Source organism: Talpa occidentalis, unplaced genomic scaffold (genome assembly GCF_014898055.3).
Source record: "Talpa occidentalis isolate TD23 unplaced genomic scaffold, MPIMG_talOcc4v2.1 talOcc4.9, whole genome shotgun sequence".
NCBI lineage: Eukaryota > Metazoa > Chordata > Mammalia > Eulipotyphla > Talpidae > Talpa > Talpa occidentalis.
The window spans coordinates 29,832,165-29,852,775 of NW_023605305.1; the positions used below are offsets into that span (position 1 = coordinate 29,832,165).

General features: G+C 51.7%; 1 protein-coding gene and 1 long non-coding RNA gene across 2 annotated transcripts in view; one reads left to right on the forward strand and one right to left on the reverse strand.

Moving 5' to 3' along the window:
* The window catches only part of TRABD2B (TraB domain containing 2B), a 192,460-nt gene that overhangs the window by 65,515 nt on the left and 106,334 nt on the right, over positions 1 to 20,611 (reverse strand). The gene's annotated exons all lie outside the window — the stretch shown is intronic.
* On the forward strand, positions 18,443 to 20,201 carry LOC119235770 (uncharacterized). Its single transcript, XR_005122912.2, has 3 exons — positions 18,443 to 18,678; positions 19,334 to 19,486; positions 19,820 to 20,201. It is a non-coding gene; the product is annotated as an uncharacterized LOC119235770 (long non-coding RNA).

Consider the following 20,611-nt stretch of genomic DNA (forward strand, 5'->3'; position numbering starts at 1 on the left):
AGAAAAGGCATGTTCTGTGACAGCAGCTGTCGGTGGCTGGAGCTGGATTTAGTTTCCAGCACAGCCACATGCTAGCTGTGCGGCCTGGGCCAGCGGTCTACCTCTCTGAGCTTCCCTTTCCTCATCTACTAGCCTTACAAAAGTGACCTGGATAATTTATTTATATGAATTTATTCTGAGTATACTCCATTCAGAATTTTTTTTTTTTATATATAGAGGCATGTTTTCTTTCTTTCTTTCTTTATTTGTTTGTTTTTTGTTTTTATACATGCACTGGGTACAGTCAGAAGCGCGGGAGGGTGAGAGAATTCACCAGAGCCAGAGCGGGGAGCAGAGCAGGCAGAGGGACCGAAGTACACTGCTGAGGGGAGCAGCGGGCGGCAGGAGAGTTCTGCGCACCATGTGGGGCGGCAGGAGAGTTCTGCGCGCCATGTAGGACCCTCCTCCGGTGGCCGGGGAGCAGCCGGGGATCGAACCGGCGCCGCAGAGGCCGCAGGCAGCTTTGCAACCCAGCGCTCAACTGCTGCGCCACCGGGGAGGCCCTCCATTCAGAAATTGCTGTAGATTCTGGGGACATGCCAGTGAACAAAACAAATCCAACACACTGACATCACATTCTAATGGAAGAGATGGGAATTAATAAACAAGCAAGCAGACTGCAGGCGGGTAGCACAGCCGCTACGGAGAAGCATAGGGCGGGGTGAGGGACAGCAAGAAGGTGCCAGAGGGGGACTATTTTATTTTGTGTAGTAGGGAAGGCTTCATGGAGAAGAGGACATTTGAGTAGCAATCTGAAGAGAGTGTAAAAGCAGCCCTGGGGATGTCTGAAGAACATTCTAGACAGAGGGAGTCTCCATCATGAGGAAGGAGTGTGGCCACCATGCCTGTGGAGCAGCAAGGAGGCAACCATGCGATGAGGGGGGGCTCTGGCCCTGGGCGGGCAGCAGAGAGACAGCAGTGGGTGCCCTGGATCCAACATGAAGCCAGAGCCAAGAGGGGTTGCTGACCCACAGGACATAGGGTGTGAGTGGAGAGCAGCTTGAAGCTGACACCTGCTGAACAGAGAACAGAGGCTCCATTTCCTGAGGCAGAAAGGATGCAGGAGGGACAGGTGTGGGGAAAGGGCAAGACTCAGAGTTCTGTTAGGGGTGTGCTAACCCTGAGCTCCTGCTAGACAACCAGGTGGCGGGGTCAGGAGGCAGCTGAGCATATGAGTCTGGGATTCGGGAGGGAAGTCCAGGATGGAGTCAGACATCTGGGAGATGATTTAAAGATGGGCAAAGATGGAGAAAAGAGAGGCTGGAGCCCTGGAGCTGTCGATGTGCAGAGGGCAGGGATTTAGGGAGAAGCCAACAGTATACCGGGGTGGGGGGAGTGGCCAGTCAGGCAGGGAATGAAAAGAGGATGACCTGAAATCCTAGTAGAAGTTGTTTCAAGAGGAAGAAATTACCCACTGAGTCAAAGGCTGCTGACAATTACACACGCCCACAGGAGAATACAGACGAGTGTGTGTGGAGCCTAAAAGGCAGAGGGAACCAAAAACAAGGCTATTTACCTCCCTCTCCCAAGATGTCAACTCAGAATGGGTCTTTTTGAAAATTCAGTGGAACTTGCCTGTTGACTCTCTGTAGATGGTCTCCCAGCCCCAGAATCTGTGAAAGGAAACCCCGATAGAAGCCGATTTAGCCCAAACTCCTGGAATGTCTTTGAACCCCAGAAGGAAAAGTTGGAGTTCGGAAGCAGGTAATTTCAGCCAAGTGCACTGTGTTTGCTTAGAGTTTGGGTGCAGCAACCAGTTAATTGCACAAGTAAATCATGTCACCGTCCCCTGCAGCCACAGTGCAGTAACACCGAGCTGACCGCACTTTGAAGGGTGATATAAGCTTCTGAGTGAGAGCTAAGAGGTTTTATAGGCCACCCTTGAAAGGGCCCCTTTCTCCTCCAGCCCACAGGAGTTGTGAGCACCCACGTCTGCTCAGTGGTGGGCAGGAGGGTGGCTGCCTTCTCAGACAAGGTCCATATGACTTGGGGCCTGTCCAGGGCTGGCTAGTGGCCAAGCCTGGAGGTGGGAGAAATCCATCTTTTGTGTCTTTAGCTCATGTCATTGGGATGTGATCCTCCCACTGCCACAGACACGGTCCCACCCCAGTCTCAAATCTATTATCAATTCAGCAAACATCTACTGGGTATGGCCCTGTGCTGGGAGTTAAAATGCCAGTGTGCTGAGGTATGCCCTAACATTCCCGGCAAGTGTCAGAATGTGCAGAGACACTAAGAGCTTCACAAGTGGCAAGGGACATAATGGGATGTGAACTCCAAGGAAGATTTGATGGGTTCTGGGATACATGTTCCCACAGGCCTATAAGGATAAGATCTCACAGACACTACTAGAGCATAAAGAAACCCCAGGGGGTAGAAGCAGCATGAGCAAAAGGCCCAGGGGATTGGGTGTAGTTTACTCAAGGAAGCTGAGACCCCTGGACTCAGACACTCAGAACCAAAGACTCTGGGGTTGCTGAGTCGCAGACTGATGGGACCTAGCATGCAAGAATGTCAGGTTCTGGAGCAAGACAGAGGCACACTCGGTCAGTTCTATGCCCCCAGGGCTGGGGAGCTCTTTACCAGTCACCAACAGGTGACACCTTCAAAAATGGGTGGAGTCACGGCAAGGATTCCATCCTGCACAGGCATCTGCTCAGCATCCTAGTCCCTAGCCATCCATCTCCAGACACAGGCCAGGGGCATGCTTGTGGCCAGCTCTGCCCCCACTGTGTTCCAATGCCTCTTTACTGCCAGCAAAGCTCCTCTCCCGCTAGTGGGGAGCTCCTGCTCCCGCGCACAATAGTGATTGATAGGGCCATGCTAGTGATTGATAACCGACTCGGACTTGGTTAGGAGCTTGGGCTTTGTCTAATCCTACCCTGACATATTTCTACAACCCTAAGCCACAATTTCTTCTTTAATATTAGGATGATAACAGTAACAATAATGAGCAATCAGCTTGCTTTTACTAAGTGCCTAGCATTGAGTTGATAGCTCTACAGGCACAATTTCTGCTAAACCACCTATGGACACTAATCACCCCTTTCATATAGAAGATTGAGGTAGGGAGACATCAAGTAATTTGCTCATCATCATCCAGCTAGAAAATTGTGGCGCTGGGACATGGACTAAGGAAGTCTGACGCCACAGTCTGCTATTGATGGCAATGAGATTAATCATAATTTTATAAGAATATTACAAAAGTTCCTGCATTGAGAGACTTAACAGCTGCTGTGCAGAGACTCCTTAAAGTCTTGCCATTGAGACTGACATAGCACATTCACATAGGACACCCACAGCCCCTGTGCAAATGTGCTGCTCCACCCCTGCCACTCCCAGCACACAGGTCAGCCCTAGAAGGAAGGAATAATAATAATAAAAAGGAAAACAACCCCAAACAGCTGCATGCCTGCTACAGCCATGCAGCATACTCAAGAGAGAGTATCAGCATTCAGGGCTCCTGACTCCAGGCGGGCACATGGTTTCTAGAGGGTTGACTCCTCTAGAGTCCGGGCAGAGTCCACTTCACAGAGGAGCAGGACCACATGGGCAGCAGGGCAGGCATTATATATATTTACATAATATCAAACTACATATAACATTAAAATAGCATGCTATAATAATAATAACAACTATTATTATTATAGCACTATCCTTCCCCAGGCGTATGTGCAGCAAATTCATTATTTGAGTGGGTGTTTATAGTCTGCTTTAAGCAGTTTTGGATATAAAGTATATGCATATATGACCCGAGGCAGGTGGCGGCTAAGAAATTGTTATTTTTTTGTAGTGCAGAATATATTTTTATAAACTGAGTCATTTCCTCTTGATATGTTTGGTCTCCATTAAACCTTGGGCTTCTTAAGAAAAATGAACATGTTTTATTTAACTCCCCAGAACAATGTCTGGCACACAGTAGGTGCTTAGTGGATGCTTGTGGAATGAACTGAGTCCCCTCCAAGTCTCACAAAGGGGGCTTCCTTCCAGGGCTGACCTGTGTGCTGGGAGTGGCAGGGGTGGAGTAGCACATTTGCACAGGGGCTGTGGGTGTCCTATGTGAATGTTCTATGTCAGTCTCAATGGCAAGACTTGAACAGCTGCTATGCAGAGACTCCTGAAGTCTCTCAATGCAGGAGCTTAAAAAAAAAACAACAACCAGAACCAATATAAGCTAAGATGTGGTTAATACATTCAGCATGCTTCCCCCTCCAGTTAATTAGAAACTTTATTACAGGAAAGTTGAAGTGGTTTTTCTTTCCAAGGAAAAGTACTAACTTCTGAGAAGTGGGGAAGAGGGATGCCCACAGCTGCCCCATCCTCATCTCCATCCTGCTCTCCTCGGGCCTGCTGATACTCGCCTGGCCGCCCACGTGGAATGGACTGTGAAATGCACTGGCCCTGCCTGCAGGCCGTGAGGGCTCGACCTTCTAGAAACAGGGTGCCTGTCTAGGAACCAGAAGCCCTGTGTGCTGATCCTATTTCCCCGATCTGCTGCAGACCACAGCAGGGAGGGAAATGTTCAGGTTTTTCCTCAACTGTGGCACCTGATGGCTTCCCTGCCTTTCAGGTGCTTGGGAGGTTGAGTGAGACAGTGTGGGAAGCACATGAAATTAAGAGACTGGGCCTCAGAGATGCCAGCAACTGTGGTCTATTCAGGGCACAAAAGGAAGCAAAAACTCCAATGGGGTTCTTGGGGTCCTACAGACTAAGCATCTGGGTGACTTACTGGGCTTTTCAGTTCAAACCACCACTGGGTTGCTACATGGACAATGGGTGACCACATGGGTCTACAACACCCACCCAGACCTGGAGGGAGTCAAATCCTGTGAGACCAGCTGGCTTAACAGAAGGCAGGCCAGGCTAGGTTAAAGCACACACGCTCACTCAAAAATGAGGGCTAGGTGCCCTCTGACCCTCGGTTCAATAGCTACCTCCCAGACAATGTCCACATCAAAGGCCAGAGAGGGGTAGATTTATGGGTGTGCAGGGGCTCCTCCTAGGTGTTTCTGCCCTCATCCTCTCCTCCCCCCAGCATCTGGAGAGGAGGCATTGGCCTTGGAAAGGGAGAGAGAAGATGACTTGCTCTGGAAGCAGTTCCTACTCTGTATGCCAGAAGCGGCCCTGCACTGAAGGCAGCGAGGCTGCTGCCAGGGGCAGAGGGCATGTCACCTGGACTGACAAAGTCTGAAACGGGGCCTTCTTAGCCAGGCACAGTGACCCATCCTTTGTGGTGCTCCTGGTAAGCACCTCCCCCATGAAGCCTTCCCTGGTTTCCTCTGCCAGGACAGCCACTTCTGTGTTCTCAAAAACATGCAACTTCTTTCATGGAGCTCCTCTTAGAGTGAAGGCCCGAATTCAATTCATGCTGCAGTGCCTGGCGTGGGGCAGTCACACACGACATCTGAGTGGAGCTGTTCTTAACATTATTGCGTAGCTGGATTCTAAATAATGCTCTTTTACAGGAAACATGGGGAAACAGAGGCCCAGAGGGGTCAGGTTGGGCTCCCAGGTGACTGCAGGGCAACAGCAGCCCATGCAGGATAGAAGCCCTACACCCACTGCAGCTCCAGGCAGCTGGTGCGCCAACCTGGCCTTCAGAAGAGTTTTCCCTCCTGGCCCTGCCTTAATCCACTCAGTGAGGCTGTGCACAGCCCAGCCAGGAGGGGGAAATGTCCACATTACAAAAATCATACGAAAGAAATTATGGATGGAAAAATCATTACCTTATAAATCGGCCGAGCTGTTCAGAACTTGTAGGAAACAGGGCATATAAAATTCATATGGCACGTTGGGGCTTTGATAGCGCCTCATTACAGCCCTCAGATTCCAGTGAAAAATGTCCTCACCCAGAGAGGGCTAATTTTCCTTTATTAATGACCTGGGGCTGGGCTGACACCATAAATTCCAGCCACCTGAGTGCCTGGAGCTTGAGACAAAATCTTTTGAGTGACATCTCTCTAAGCCTGCAATGTTCCCACTCCCCTTGACTCTGCTGTACCCAGAGGAAGCAAGATAGGGGAGATCCCCCCCAATCTATATCACAAAAACACAATGGAGAGAGTGGGGGCCTGGGGGCTTCCCTTCTCCCTGAAAGGGTCCGACCCACATGTTAAAACAGTTCCTTCATAGGAAATGGAGTGCCGAAGAGAAGGGGGTCCACATATTACCTCGAGCTTGGGGTATGATCCCTATAATAGGAGCAGTGTGCATTATGCCATCCATACTCCTCAGGATCAGGGCTCAGGCAATGACGAGGATCAAAGTCCAGCCTGTGACTAAGGTCAGGGATCAGGCTGTGGCCACGGTCAGGGCTGAGCTGGTGGCTGGGGTCAGGATACAGGCCGTGACCAGGGGTAGGGCTCAGGCTATTCCAAGAAGACAGGAACCCTGGTCACAGACCCATAGAGAATCCAAAAATATAGAGTCACAGTCATAACAGCAGAGACTAGTCAACGGAGTCTGAAGCAAAACTTGGCTGCCAGCTTGTGGTTTTGCCTTTGTTACAGCTGTGGTCAGCACCCGGGTTACACAACTTAGAAAACTTCTAGGTTAAATTCTCTCTTTGCCATGATACAAATGAGGAAACTGAGGGCCCACAAGTATTCCCCACCAGCCACGGAGAGACCTGGAGGGCCAGGGAAAGTGACTCCAGGCCACTGAACCCCTGGCCCGTGTGACTTCCAACTGTCCCTACTTCTTCTGCAGTGAGAACATGGTGATAGCCTGGCCAACCTCCTGGCTCTTTGTGACCATGTGTCCCAGTGAGAAAGGGAAAAGGGGAGTTTGTCTGTCTTCTTAGAGAGTTTCATGTCCCAAAACATCTCCTCGATGACCCCAGCTTCCTGAAATGCCAGGAACCTCTATCCCTTGGGGTACACAATTAGTAACCCTTCATACCTAGTTTTGTGCAGGTGCCTAATCTGAGCTCCACAGGTCCCTCTTAGTGCTGGGTTACAGATGAGACATTTTAAGAGCAGAGCAGATGGGAGCTGAGCTGTGACCCCCAAATGTGTATGTTGAAGATCTGTGTTTGGAGATAGGACCTTTAAAGGTCTTTAGGGTGGGGCCTAACCCCAAGTGATGGCTGTCCTCATGAGGAGACTGGGAGATGCAGAGAGGCACCAGTACACGTGTGCAGAGGGACGGCCGTGTAAAGAGGCAGCAAGGCGGTGGCCATCTACAAGCCATGGACAGAGGCCTCCAAAGAAGCCAACCCTGCGGCCCCCTGATCCTGGACTCCCAGCCTCTAGGCCTGTGTTTAAGCTTCAAGTCAGTAGTATTTGTGATGGCAGCCCAGGTTGACCAGGACAGTCGTTTACCTACAATTTACCAAAATGAGACTGAACCCAAGCCTTCTGACTCCCACTTGGCAAAGCTCCACAAAGAGAGAACCTAAATCCTAAGATGACAAAAGTTGTATCTTTGTCTCAGTACCTGCAGCCCTAGTCATAGGGGTGGCTAGCAGAAGGGGCAGTTGTTGAACCAAGTGCGAGTTTATAAGGTTGGTTTGCTGGGTGAGGGGAGATAGATGGAACCACACTCTGGAACTGGGGGTGGGGTGGGGGAAGGGCCAGGACAGGTCTAGACCCTGAAGGCAAAATGGTGCTGGGGCTTTTGTCTTTGTTCAGGCTGCAGTCAGCACCCCAGCAGCCACAAGTGGAATCCTCTGATGGGGCATTTGGCACAACCTGGGGTTTCACAGGCCTGTTCCTTCCAGAAGAAGCTGAAGACCCTGCCAGCACAGGCCCACAGACTCACAGGAGAATTGCAAAACTGAGGCGTTCACCCCAGATCAAATTCCCTGCCTTGGTCTTTGAGCTACTTGTTTATACAGAAAAAAAAAAAAAAAAAATGATTTCCCATCCTTAACAGGGAGGTGGCTAGACACTGACAGAGTGTGGTTTCGGAAGCATCTTTTACCAGGTGCAAGTCCTCAGGGGACACTGCCCAGGCCCCTTGGTGGGGGTGGTGGTGGTGGTGGCAGGGGCAAAGCCCTGGACACTAGGACAGTGATGAGAGGCGTCCTTACAGTCAGAACAGACTGTGCGTGGCCGGGCCGAGCTTGCCAGTGGGGCTGGTATGAAAGCTGCTGCAGGAAGATGAGGAAAAGGACTAAACATCATGTGAAAGGTTGGCCCAAATGGCCCCAAAGGCCTTTCCCAGCCTTGAAAGAGTAGGAGTCAAAGAATCTAGATCCGCCTACTCAGTGAACATTCACTGAGTATCTCTGAGCCTTGTATTGTGAGAAGCTTCTTGGGGTAGTAGCCATGTCCCTCTAAGATTCACAGGGTTGAATGTGGGGTAAATGAAGAGTGTGGGGTCATGATGGAGATGTGGGGGAAGGGAGAGAAGGAAGTCGATTCTTGACATGCTCAACAAGAAGTTTCAGCCTATTTTTGAGTTATACTTGAGCTGAGCAAGTGTCAGTTTATTAGTCAGAGGCCTCTGTTCAAGTCCTCTGTCCCTTGCCAGGTGAGCTCAGGCAAGGACACTCAACCATAGTGGGAGTGATGGTTCTGACTTCACAGGGCCACAGAGTGAATGAGGCGAGACAGGAGGGACTCGCCGACATGCATCCTTTTCCTGAAGGCTCCTGTGTACCCTGTGAGGCAGGAACTGTGAGCATTACCATATTACTGATGAGGAAGCCAAGGCTCAGAGAGGTTGAGTAATGAGCTCCAGAAAACTCAGCAACTATGTGTCACAGGTGGGGTTTGAACCTGAGCCATGGGAATCCAAAACCTGTGCTCATCAACGGGATTGACACAGTAGGTCCTTGAAATGTCGAAGGAGCAGCCAGGAGGCAGCACAAGCCGAAGCGGGGGCAGCTGCTGTGCCCTTTCAGAACTCTGCTAAGGGCTGAGCCGGGAAAGCAAAACAGAAAGATAGAAACTGTCCAAAAATAACCCCAAACCTAAAACCCCACAAGCCACAATGGTGGCCCATGCTGGGGCTGGGCTCCGGAGAATCTTGGGGGCTCTGGCTGGAGAGCTAGGTTCAAACTGAGGCCTAAGATGGGGAGGGAGGGAGAGGCTCCCTGACCCAAGCAGGGACTCTAAGACCGCCTTTGTTGACACCGGAGACCAGAAATTCCAGGCCAAAGTAATCTAACCCACCATGAACAGACTGAACTTTGGGTTACCCCCACCTCCAGCCAGACCCAGGATGAGATTGATTTTCACTATCCCCCTTGAATGGTGTGAGGTGGAGAGTGGTGGAAGCAGGCCCCATACAGCACCAAGGGTCCCAGCTGTCCTGGCAGCCACAAGGGCCAATACTGCAGAACCCTCCAAGCACCTGTGACTGCCCTCAGCTCCCGCAGGGTCCCTTCATGTCTTCTGCTCGCCTGGCCCAGCTATGTCCAGGTGCTGCTTAAACATTATTTTGCCTCGTTTAGGAGGAGCTGCTACATTGTTATCTCCAACCAACTGGGTGCTGTTGATGTTGGGGTTAAGCCATTTGTCCAACCTCACTTTTCCAAGTGTCTCTGACTCAAAAGCTCTCAACCACCAACACACCTGCCCCAAAGCTGAGAGACTCAAAGTGTAATTTTCTTGATTATCTCTAAAATGGGGGTGATGGGAAGAATACCTCCATGAAAGGCCAGGCTGAGTTCTCATACTCTCTTTGATGTTGAAGAGTTTCACTGCCATGGCTCCCCAAAGGCAGCCGGAACTCCAGGAGGCAGGTAAAGGGGGGGCTGGTGGGAAAGCCCCTGCACACCCTGGGAACATGTGAGTAGAGAAAAGCTTTTTCTAATGAGTGCTGGCTGCACAGAGCGGCCCCTGTGCAAATACCCCAACCGGAGCTCTGCTGGTACTGGGGCCCAGGGCCACTTACGGGGGGCGGAGGGGGGGGGTTGGTTGAGCCGGACACGGCAGGCTCTTGGGGGATGAGCAAACAGATCCCTGCGGAGTCCACATTCCTCGGCCTGCAGCCTAGGGCCCCAATCCACCACCGCGCCCTGGCATTGTCTGGCGGTGGCCCGATTTGGGCAAAGGGGCAGGATCAATATTTGCTGGGCTATATTGGGTCCCACCTCCAGCAGCATCTGTGTTTGGACAGCCCAGCCTCCCACTGCCCAGCAGCTCATCCCTAACACTCTGGGCCCAGAGCGTCCTCACAGGAGGGTGGTGACTGGACTTGGCTGGGGAAAACTCGGGTGGGATTTCCTATGGTGTCTGACCTCTCATCTTTCCACATATTTCACAACCATGAAAGCTGAGCAAGGAAGACTCTCAAAGTTGTGAGACTTAGAGACTGACAGTCCTGCTTACAGACCATGTTAGTGAATATGTGTTATCGTGGGAATCAAACTTAATTCCTCTTCTTTCCTTCCAAACCCCAGCATCGCATCATCCGACCATCCATTCATTGGCAACCCATCCATCCATTCACACAGCCAGCCAGCCATCTGGCAATCCATTCATCGGGCAATCCATCTCTCTGCCCATCTATCCATTATTTGTTAAGCTCGAACTAGCTCCGGAAGTCCGTCTTCTCAGCTGTCACTACCCCAAGCCCAAACTCTTATCTGCGAAATTGCAATAGCCTCCTACCTGCCCCCCCCCCCACCCCTCTAGCCCTGCAATTTATTCTCTAGGCTGTGGCCAGAGTGAACTTTCTAAACCACAAGGGTGATCAGGTCTCCCTCTCCCTAATCCCTCTGTGGCTCCCATGTCTGTAGGCTTGAACCGAGCTCCACAGAGGGCCTGCAGAGACCTTAATGATTTCATTACTGCTTCCTCCTCCCTCTGCTCTCATTTGGATGTCCCCCCCACAACGACAGGGCATGATTGTAGGAGCACAGTTTTGTAGTGAGATAGACATGACTTGCAACCCTGCCAATTAATAGCTCTGTCCTTTTAGGCAAATCACTCAAATTTCCCAGCCTCTGTATAATGGGGGTGGGTTCTTGGGTATGAATCTAGAAAAAATGTATGTCAACTTCTCAGCATGATGCCCACCACCTAGAGAATTGTGGAGACTGGTTTCACCGCAACCCAGAGGACCGGGAAGGGGCCAAACACAGCATGTCTGAAGGCCTCAGCCGCTCCTGGTCTCGCTCACAGCTCCAGTCTGGTTGGTCTCTTCCTTCCTCCCATCTCTCCACTGCAGAGACTCTAATTCCATTTTGATCAGGAATGGAAAGTATTGGGTGTCTGAACTAAGATTTCCTTCCCTTGAGGTCATAATCAAGATGCAGCCAGGGCAGATGTGTCTTATCCAGACAATGAAACTGAAGCGCCGGGCTAACTGGAGTAAGCCGTGGTCCCTGGGATCTGAAGGCAGGGGTCTCAGTCCTAAGTGTGAGGCGCCACAGGCACTTTAATGAGGATTAACAACAGGACAAGGGCAAGTGCACTGAAGGCCCGGCTAGGGAAACCATGCTTCAGTTTGCATTTTGCAGTGAGGACAAGTAACACTTGGGGAGGGAAAGTCCTTCACCAAAGGTCACAGCCAGTTGGCACCAGAGGCAAAATTCAAGGTCAGGCTCTGACCTCTCACCCCTGAGCTTGTCTTCATTTTGTTTGGTGTTTGAGTTTATAACATTTTATCTATCAAAACAACTTGAGTGGTGCTGGGAGGTGGAGGGGAGAGCACGACTTTAGGGTCACACCTACCAGAGTCTGAAGCTCAGATCTTCCACCTAATAGCTGTGTGACATTAGACAAGTTGCTTACCAATTCTGAGCCTGTTTTCTGCTTTGTGAAAAGGGGTGATTAAATATAAAAATGCTCAAGAAAGCACCTTGCACAGGGCTAAGTCTTCAGAAGCCCTTGGACTTGTGGTTTATGTGGTTTTCGAGTCAGACTGTCTGGGTTTTGTTTAAATATCTTTATTTAAAATGCAACATTTCCAACAAACAAAAATATAGGGAAGAATCTAGCAAATACCTATGTATTTACCACTGAGATTTAACACGCATTGATCTTCTACCATATTTGCTTTCATCTATTTTTTAAAAGAAATAAAATCATAGCATCAGAAGTCCCCTTGCCTGCTCTGTGATCCTATTCACCTCACTTCCCCTTCAGAGGTAATCACTTCTGAGGTTGGGGCACATCCTTCCTGTCTGCATTTCTATTCTTTTATTACATGCATATGTGTGCATAAACAATATGGAATGTTGTTCTGATTTTAAATTTGCATAAGCAGGAGACTGCACGTATTGTACTATGATTGGCCTTTTGAGCCCCAAAGAAGGTGGGGTTTATTCGTGTTGGCACATGGAGGCCCTCTGTTCTAATTGCCATGTAGGTTCCACTGCATGGATGTGGTCCACTTCATTTATTCATTTGACAGACAACCTAGGCTCTTGCCCATGACATTCTTGCCAAACTCATTACAGAGAGAGATGGTAGAAGAGAAGCCACTTTTCCTGGAAGATGAGCAAGTCCTGTTCTGAGCACAAAGCTGAACTCAACAAAAGGCCCTTGAGATACTGTTCAGCCTGGGTGGGTGGTGCCAAGGCAGCCCAATCTCCTCCCTTGTAAGCAGAAGCTGGGTATTATCTCCTGGAGACACAGAGAACATGGGGCAGAAGCCCTGCCCCTTCCAGTAAGTCCCTGCACACACACCCAGTGTGAAGGGCTTCCTGCTCCTGCTTGGTGGGCTCTCTGCCTCTGGTGTGGGCCGGGGGCACGCTCCATCCCTGCTGCCCTGCCCCAGGCTCCATGCTTAGCACATAATAGGCGCTCAGTCAATGTTAGTACTGGATGCAAGAGAGAGAAGCGCAAGTACAAGTGACGAATAATGAATAATGAAAGGATGCAGTGGACGAATGCAATTAGTTCCCAGACTAGAACCATCTCCCTGCGCTGAGTAGTGGGCTGGGATTCCCGTCTCTTGGTTCTAGGCCCAGCTCTGCTGCTGACAGCCATGCCCTCTGCACCCCCACCCCCACCCCTGGGGTGCATACTGTCTGTACATGGCCTCTCATTTTTCAAGAGCATGGCCTGGGATGAATTCCTTGCTCACCACCTATGGTAAAGGAGATTTATTACCCCCTCAAACTCTTTTTATCCTCCCCTTCCCAGAGACTTGGACGGTTTTTATCTTGATAAATGATGAGGCCTGGGCCCTGCAGGCAGAGAGACAGAGAGGTGGGCGGGGAGCTGTGGCCTGGAAAGGAGAAGGAAAAGTCAAAAGTACCAGAAGCTCTTGGCCATTGGTGTTCAGGCAGGGCTGCCAATCTGAGCACCCTCTGAGTCTGGGCGATGACGTCTGAATCAGAGATTTGGGGTCTTTCCAGCCAAGTTCCAATAGCTTTCTGGTACCGCCTCGTGTATCTAGCCTTTGTGCTTTGGCCTGAACCATGGTAAAGGCACCTCTGCACGAAGTGGTTAGTGCTGGTGCTTGGTGAGGCTTTTCCTAAAGTGGCCTCTCCCCCTTAGCCCTGGTCCCTTGCAGGTGCTCCCTAATCAGGGTCCCCCATGTCCTGAGTCTGCCTCCTTCCTAAAGCCATTCTCAGAAGTGGCTGCCTGCATGCTCATCTGCTTGCTTTGCAGACCACGCCTGTGTCTGGGCTCAGGCACCATACGCTCAAGTGCTGCTCACTGCACCCACCTGGCGTCTTCTGCTAGCCTCTCCAGGCACAGGGCCATAGACCTCAAAGGACCCCCTTTCTCCGCTGACCTCTGTTTACCCCTCCAAGCCCCTCCCACAGCTCTCCCAGAGGCCTGACTGGTCACCTGCCTGTGCCTTCAGGTGACTTCCTGGGTCATCAGGTCCGATCCACGCCAGAGTCCCAGCTCCAGCTCAGGTTGTGTGCAGGGAGGCCTCCAAGCGGGGACGAAAGAGTGGGGCAGTGCGGAACTCACCCGGGATCCTCCCCACATCAGGGGGTCCATCAGCTGGACCATGGGCTCCCCTTTACTTCTCTTGAGCAAACTTTTTGCCACACAGCAGATGCCCAGTGACTGGTTAGTCCTGCTAATAGTTCCTGTGCCAGGCACCACTCCAAGCACTGTATATCTCATTTAATACTTTGATGGTCTACAAAATAAGATTTATTATGCCCCATGCCAGACAACAAGGATAAGCTTCAGCAGTGGGAAGTGCCTTCCAAAGTTCTCACTGCTGGTAGGACAGAGCCAGATTTCAACACGACCGCCTGCCCCCAAGTCCCCGGGGACTTCACGCTGCCTCCTGCAACTGTGACAGTGAGTCTGAGGCCTTTTCCAGCAGCTCCAGGCAGAAAGGGCTCACCTTGTCCTGGGATGGCTGAGCCTACAGACACCCCAGAGAGGGACCCCAGAATGGCATCCTAGTGGGGGCAGGAGGAGCGTGTGGGCACAGTGGGGCGCTCCTGTGTAGGCATGGGGACCCACAAGGCTTGCTCAGGGCAGTGGTCCTATCTGCTTCCTAAATCAAATGCAGCTTCAGCCCCCTCTCCCCCACCCTCATACAAGCACCCACTCACATGAAGCCCCTCAAGCCTGCTGGGAGGTGGCCTTTGCAGACACAAATTGTGGTCTCTTCTCAACTTGGTGAGGCACAAGGGGGTTTTCTCGGGATAGGGGCAGCCTGTCCTGAGGCTACATGTGCTTTATTCTTGAGGACCAACCCCCCCCTTTTGTTTCCCATCTTTCTTGTCTTTTTCCTGCTTCTCCCCTCTTCTCCCCATCTGGCCTGCCCCTCCCACCTCTGGATGCCCTCCCACTGCCAACACTGTGGTCCTGGTGGTTACTCAGAGCCAACCACACATGGCTGGGAAATGGATGTGGCTAACCAGTACCCCTCACCACTAGCTGGCCCCTTGAATGACAGTCAGACCCCAGCCCCTGCCTCTAGAATCAGCCCCACCGATCCACTGGCCTCCTACCCTCCATTTATGCCTCTCAACATCGTCAGAATAGACTCATGTGCCCTCAGGCTTTACTTGCCCTGGTTTTGACTTGTTTAAAACCCTGGCTGTGGAATTCAGAAGTCTTTCTGCAGCCACCCCTTCCTGGCCTGGCCCTGGGGTCAAGGGAGGCTTCTGCATGCACAAGCAGGCCTGCGGACACAGCCCAGGGGAGGCCTGCCTGTTCGTGTTGGGAGAAGCAGGGATCATGCCATGGGGCCTTGAGTGGCCCGGTTCCCTGCCATCTCCACCTGTCCAAGTGGGACAAGGCCACCCAACTGTCCCCTGAGGGTGAAGGCCTAGGTATCTTCAGCCCTGCCACATCTGTCTGTCTGTCTTTTTGTCTCTGCCCCTCTCTCCTTCCCCACCTATCGCAGTGCTGATTTCATTCTACTTGCTACAACATCAATATTCCTCGTGCCAGGCAACTCCTCCTGGTCAAGCAAACCCTCAGGCTCACATGAGCTCACATGGTCCTCACACTACCCCATAGGGCCTGTAGACAGATGTGGAAAAGGAGCTCATGGAGGTGGGCTGCAGTGGAAGGAGGATGTGACTGCGCCCGAGACCTGTCCCCTGGAGTGCTGGCAGTGGCTGTGAGCCCGACACAGCAGCCCAGGCTCCAGACTCCCGAGGCTTTCATGCTCCTGGAGGGCCAGGCATCTGGAAGGACTCACATCACTGTCGTGGACTCCTGCTACCCTCCTGTGTGCCTTCTTACGAAAGGCTCCCTCAGCATGTCTCCTTTCTCCAGGCAGCCCCCTGCACCAGCACCAGCCTTGTGACTGTGAGCTGGCATTCCTGACCAGCCCTGTCTCCTGCTGCCCCTGTCTTTTACCCAGCACCTCTTGGCACAGGGCTGGACACCTGGTGAGAATGCCTATTGCCCAGTCAGGGCCTAGGTCTATGTAGGAGAGGCCCCAGGCGTCGAGTCTTTGTTACCAATATTAGAGAACCCATGAGTCCTGGAGTCCTGACGGCGGGCACCTTCCTTTAGCTCTGTGCCTGGCATCTGATTAGTAAAGTGAGGGTCCAGTGGGATGTTAACCTTGGGAGCATCTCTTTCAAGTTCCTGTGCACTAGAGAAGACAAGGCCCAGAGGTGTTTGCTGGTTCCTGGCCAAATCAGGACCATACCTGGTCTAGCGTAGGTGACCACCAAAATCCCTTCTGGGTCTAAATTCATGATTTATCTACAGCACTGGTTCTCAACCTGGGAGAATTTTGTGCCCCCGCCCCTCCCTGCCATGAGATGCTCAGCAATGTCTGGGGGGCATTTTTCGTTGACACAAAGGTATTTAGGCCACATCCGAGTGTCTTCCCCTACTGAGGAAGCTTTGCTGGCTGGCCCTTTGATGCCTGCAGAATGAGGAACAAGTGTTCTGCTTGCATGGGAGGCCCTGTCCTTCTTATTCTGGTCTCACAGGCCCTGTATTGAGAAGCTCATGAATGGGGCCACACTGGGTGTCTGGCAATATCTCCTGCAGTGGGGACAGGCAGCCCATGCCTGGAGCGTCCAACCCACCTCTGCTTCCCCACAGTCAGACTCTGGCTCATCTTGTCATATAAGTTCCAGCACCATGGTTGCTGACAGCCGCCACCTGCCTTCAGGCACCAGAAGACACCATCATCACAGTGATACCCCCTACCCGCCCCCTGTGTCCCGGTGTGAACTTCTCCAGGCCAGGGGCTGCATCTTGGGCATGCCAGGAACCATCCGGAATGTGGCACAGAGCAGGCTGGAACAACGCCCATTGGAAGCATGAGTGAAGACGTATAGTGATGAGTTACAGGCTTTCCCATGGAACAAACTCGCCGTCTATTTACTCCCCTTAGTCCTAGAAGAGGCATTTGTACAGAAACTACACTAGGGGAAGAACCAGAAGCCATTCCCAGCAATCAGGTGATGCTGTTGTTCACTTAAAAGCAGCTCTCAAACAAAGTCACTCACTTAGGCCCTATAGGCGCTAAGCCCTGACACCATCTAACTAATAACAGCACCAGTGGGAGCCTGCTTCTCTGAGCCAGGCACCCTGGCCGGCTTCCCTTCAGTGCAGTGGTCCTGAAAGGTGGCTATGATTGTCACCAGCTTACAAATCAAGAAATTGAGACTCAGAGAGGAAAAGAGATGAGCTCGGGTGACAGAGCAGGGAGAACAGAGGGCCCAGGGAAGCTGTGCTTCCGCCTTGCTTACCTGGCCCACCTTGCTACCTGACCAGCATGGCAGGTCTACAAACTGCAGGCAGAGGACATTACAGGCTTGTCCCAAGGGGGCCCTCATCCTAGGGAGGCATGTGCTGTGGAGGAAAGTGTCTACTCTGTCTGCCTGGACCCACTGCCCTCCTCCTTCCTCTCCCTGTGGGTAAGTGATGCTCGGGTACCCCAGTCACTTCCAGATTTCCTCTTCCTGTCAAATAGCCACTTCTGAGCCCACCCTGTGTGCTGCCCTGGCCCATCTTAGGTTACACACCTGCTCTTGGCCTCCACTGCTCTCAGATCATGGGTGGGGCAGGCCAGGGGCTATAGGAAGACCTGGCTGCTGGCAGAGAGAGGGTTGCAAGGGGGTTCTGGGCACGAGAACTGGGCACCAGGCCTTGCCATGCACTCCTTCCCAGGAAGGGCCTTTTGTGCAATAGGCCTTCTGGGAGGCCCCAGCTGCCTTTAGCATCACACTCCCTCCAGCTTCCTCTTGGGCCTTCTTCCCCTTGGCCCACAGCAGGAACAGAAGTCAGGAGGGGGAAATGAGACCAGGCATGCTCCTCACTGGTGGTGTTCTACCTCTGCTGCCAGGCCTGCTGCCTTTGCTTGCTATTTCTCTTCCTAGAAACTGACCTAAAGGCCAATGTCCCCCAAGTACAGATTTACAGGGACTGAACTTCCACGCAGACACCTATGCACTGTGGCTGCTGGTGGACTCCATCTACCCGACCAAGTAACATTTATGACAGCTTCACTGAAGGCATAGCAATTAAATGAGATTTTGCTAGACATTTGATGGTTCACCTTTGTGGGAAAGGACAAAATTTCATGGCATGACCAGCATCCCAGAGAGTCAGGAAAAATGACTGTGGAGATTCAGAAGTAAGACACGGGCTCTCTGCCCAGTTTAGTGCCCATCTGCTCTCTGGGCCTCATTTCTCATATGCAAAATCATGACTGTGGACCAGACTCTAATGGCCCCACAGCCTTGCATCCTGGGTGCCTGCTATGTCTTTAGGTGGTGGTGCTAACTCTGGCCAGACCAGTGCTCTAAGTCAAACACACAGACATGTGAGCGGCAGGTGTGTCTAGAAGGAGGGAGGATGTCACTGCACACACAGCATATTTGGATTCAGTTGGGTCTGGGCTCAAATCTCGACTTCTCACTTCCTAAGTGTTACCCAGGCAGGCTTCTTCACTTCTCTGTGCTTCGGTCTCCTCAGCTGTAAAGGGAGATACTAAGGCCTGTTGGACGGACTGAAGTTAGGTGAGGTCTGGACATAAAGGACCTAGACCAGCACATTAATTTGTGTCATAATGACAGCTGTTACCATCACAAGTGGAAGAACTTAGGGTGCACGGACCCCCAGCTTGGCCCTGTGCACCAGCAGGGTGAGCCCACTTGCTTGGGAGCCCCTGGCCTGGCAACAGAGTGGCTTCAGGGAACAGGCAGGACGGTGCAGACCCAAGTCCTCAGACCAGCATTTGAGATGCTCTGTCCCTCAGAGGTCACACTCCAGTGTTGACAGGTGCAGGCCTGCCATCTCAGGGCTGCTGAGAATGTCAAGAGCAAAGGGACCACATTCCCGTGTGAGTCTCAAAGGGGAGACTTTAATTCCCAGGAGGTCAGAGAAGGCTCAAGAGATATTACTTGACTTTGGGAGTCTTGACAGTTCCTTGACACCCTCCCTCTTTCAGGGGCACAGTGAGGCAAAGAGGGGGCCCATCCTGCCTGCTTCTTAAGATGGGGCTCATGCCTGGGGGAGGGGCTTTGGCTCATCTCCTTGAGGGCCCTGACCAGTGAGTGGCCCAGCCAGGACAATGCTCCTTGCTTGCCAACCCCACTATCACCTCCCAAGCCCTTCCAAGTCCAAGAAAGGCCTGGAAAATTCCCAAGGCATGTGCTGGGATGAGGGTGAAGGCTAAGCCAGGAGGCCCCTTGGCTGTGCTCCCCCTATGTGTTAGAACTTGGCTGTGCCTGCAGTGAAATTCAGTGGATTTGCTCCTTTTGGACCCTCCTCACCCCACCCTTCCCATCCAAGCCTGTTACTCTCTGATTTTCTAACAAACGTCCAAATGAAGGCAGGCTGAAAGGCCCCGGGGCCTCTGTGTCCAGGAATGGACTATTAGTAGATTACAAATGCCCAGATTTGACTGCGAAGCTGCAGCCAGCTAGACCCTGATCCTCAGGCTGTCACAACTGATCTGCCCCCCACCAGCTGGTAAGAGAGTCCCTTCCACTCAGCTACACAGTCAGACTCGAGCCACCTGCCTGTCTCCTGCAAGGAATGAAAATATGTAATGACAACTGCATGTGCAGAGCTGCCCTCGATAGTCGACCCAGATGCTCTGAAGTCATTCTTGGCTGTAAAGTTTGCAGTGGCACATCTGCTTACACGTGAGAAAACGTGGTCTCTAGCCCAGAGGGAAGGCGAAGGTGTCAGTCCCTCTCTGGCTTGCACAGACATCCAGTCTCCCTAGCCATTCCTTCTCTGCAAAGTGGGGGAGGGGGGTGCTGGGGCATCAGGGCTGCAACTAGGAGTGGCCGGTGGTAGAAAAGGAGAGAGATGGTCAGTGGGAGGCTGTGGTTGATGCTTCCTGGCCGGGCGACCTGGGTCAAGTTTGTCAGCGTGTCTGAGCTTCAGAAGGGGCGGTTGGGAGGATTCAGAAAGATAATGTTTGTAAAGTACTTAACATTACACATGTTGGCTTCCTTCCATTTTTCTGGAAGGAAAAAGGAAGGCCGGAAAGAGTGAAGAAAGAAAATGGTGATCCTTTCCAAGGACAGGCAAGCATGCCCGATGGACATCAGAAGTGCAAAATTATGTTCCTGCAGGCTCCAGAATAGCTTTCCTCTGACATTTTGGGTTTTAATGGATTCCAGAAACATTAAAATTTCGCTGCAGTCAGAACAGGATGTTTAACTTTCGTCCTTTATGAAAAAAAAAACGATGCATTCACTAATCTCTTCATTCACTGGAAATATGTGGGAAACAACGTGAAACGGACTAAAAAAAAAAGCCAACATAAAAATTCTGTTGCTAAATATGAGCAACCAACAGGAGGGCTGCACAATATGGCTGGAATCAATAACAACACTTGGGAGATGAACCATTGAGAGTGATGCTTTATCGGGGCAAAATGCTTGGGAGACTCCAGTTCTGGAGGCCGTCCGTGGAGCTTGGACTTCCTTCAGTACCTCAAGGGCAGGAAGAGGAAATGCTTTTATGGGAAGGGGGTGGGAGTTGAACTGGCTCCCTGAGAAACCCTTATCCCTTCCTCCTTTCTCCTGAATTCCTTCCTATTGTGGAATGAAGGAGCAGAAGCTATTTTCCAGAAAACACCAATGAAGGGAAACAAATGCCAAGCACTGTTGGCATTTGGTATCCAGGGGGATAGTTTCATTCTTTAGTTTAAAATAACACGAATTCTCGAACTAGATGCTGCATGAAGCCATGGCCCGGGAACCGCACGCCACACTCTTGAGTGACAGCAGCTACCAGAGGGCGGTGCTCAGGAAACA